The sequence below is a fragment of the Oryza glaberrima genome, chromosome 1 (assembly GCF_000147395.1).
Source record: "Oryza glaberrima chromosome 1, OglaRS2, whole genome shotgun sequence".
NCBI lineage: Eukaryota > Viridiplantae > Streptophyta > Magnoliopsida > Poales > Poaceae > Oryza > Oryza glaberrima.
The window spans coordinates 24,290,553-24,292,785 of NC_068326.1; the positions used below are offsets into that span (position 1 = coordinate 24,290,553).

General features: G+C 51.2%; 1 pseudogene; it reads left to right on the plus strand.

Moving 5' to 3' along the window:
• The first annotated feature begins 1,660 nt into the window (after positions 1 to 1,660).
• On the plus strand, positions 1,661 to 2,233 carry LOC127760859 (uncharacterized; annotated as a pseudogene).

Consider the following 2,233-nt stretch of genomic DNA (forward strand, 5'->3'; position numbering starts at 1 on the left):
ATGCTATCGGAAAAAAAAGTGATTTGGAATATCATCATTTCAATTGGAGTTAGTTAAAATACCACTCTAAACTAGACCATCTACGCCGGAAAACCATCGTCGACAATAATTATCCTTTAGGTTGTTCTTCTTCCTCCCTCCAACACCGGAAGAGCTAGTCCATGGTCACTGTGCATTTTGGCCACCACCAGCTTATTGCCTCCTTGCACATCGACTAACCTCCACTCCCTCTATGTCACAACTGTCGTGCTCTCCTACTTTGCGTAGGGCCACCTGTCGCTCCCGCGGTGCTCCAGGACTTCTCCTTGAGCTTGCGGAGGCGGTTGGCCTCCTCGAGCCAGCCTTGTGCCGGTCGAAAAACTCAGAGTCCGACAGTGACACTAGGTAGAAATTCTCCTAGTCCCATGCCAACAACAGTGATGACCTAACCATCGGTTTTCGGAACGACGACTACGCGGGGCTGGTGATGTTGGAGTCGGACATGATGTGCGACACCATGAGGTAACAACGGGGCACGGGATTGCCACAAGAGCAAGCGGGGGAGGTGGGTGCTTAGGGAATAATGTCAGGACAATGCTATAGACGAGGGTGCTGATGACGACATTGTTGGGATCAACACATATTGGTGAGCGATGGGCGACCTTGCATGAAGCGGGGAGAGCATGGGTGTGGAGGTAGTCAGCGTGCATGGAGGCAAGCAGCTAATGTCAACCATGACGCACGATGCGAGTTGGCGAGCTCTTCTGGGGACTACCTACACTTTGTGGACAAATTTTCTTCAAAAAATTTAATAGATGTAAATATAATACAATCGTGATTATAACTTGTATGTAACCTTCAAAATCTCTCGGTAACATACTATTTTCATGAAACAGAAGTGGCGGGACCAAATGCTCACATGTGCGTGCCTTGTGATTTTTTTTTCCTTTTCACTTTCATAAATCCTGAAATAAATTGGGTGAATGTTACATACAAGTTATATTATAGTTATATGCAGGTTCCATTGATTTTACTATATTTATATCTGTCAAATTTTAGAATTATATCTGTCAAATTTTAGAAGAAAACAAATATACCGTGAAATCGATCCCAAATTTATCACTAAGGAGCAGGATTGAGCTACCGGAGAGGACAAAGTGGGCCGGTACTTCTGTCTGGTGAAGGGTCGAACCTTGCATGCGAACGTCCATCTAGTAGAGAGATAGAGATAACATTGATCTGTACATGTAAAATCCGTTGGAGTTAGGCCGTAATTTGTGCGGGCGACGCATGCATAGGACTCGGCGATGATGCACGTATGGGCATTAGGCAGTTGAGCGCGATATATCTCGAGCTAGTTCTCAGGGGATAACCGGGATAACAGGCTTTTGCCCGACAAAGGCGATACCACGACGTCGGCGTTACACCTACACCTACACGATCTATCAGCACTTCTCCGTTCTCCCCGCCGCCGGCCAAACAAGGTATAACGTACGCTTTGCGCTTGTGCATGCCGGAGCCCGGAGGCCGATCAATAGATCGATCTCGTCCATACCGGTGGTCTCCGGCCGCGCGCGTGCGGTTAATTCTATTCTTTAATTTCTTTCTCGCTGTCAAGTCTAACCATCCACGCGTGCATGATATATCGATCGATCTCTACTCTTGTGTACTCCTCGCAGATATGACGAAACCCGACGACGATCTCAAATGCTTCTACGTGCCGATCGTTACGATGATATTGGCCTTCAACGTGCTAGTGTTCATCGTACTACCCATCATCGATAGGCCACCGGACCCGGTCTTCTCCGTCCGTCTTGTGGGCGTCGAGGGGCTCGACCACCCCGACCCGTGCCACTAGCTGCAGTCGGCTGCCCCGGCGGTGCCGCCGGTTTTCGACCTCGCCGTGGACGTGGGCGGCGTCCCACCGCGCTACCGGGCCTGCGGCGGAGGCGGCGGGGACGACACCGTGCTGCGGGTCTCCTACCGCGGCATCATCCTTGCTTGGGGCTGCGTGCCGTCGTTCTGCATCGACGGCGGCGAGCATGGCAGAGCCAGAGCGGACGGCGTGGTCGTCGTCAGGGCCGAAGCAGGGGTGTGCGCCGCGATCCGGGATGGCCTGCGCAATCTGATATGGACCGAGCGGCGCGTCCTGGGAAAGGTCGATTTTGATGTGGAGGGGAACCTGGGGAAGGTGTCCAGGTTAGGTAATTTACATTTCAAAGTTGCATCTTTCGAAGGCGCGCGAGATCATTAA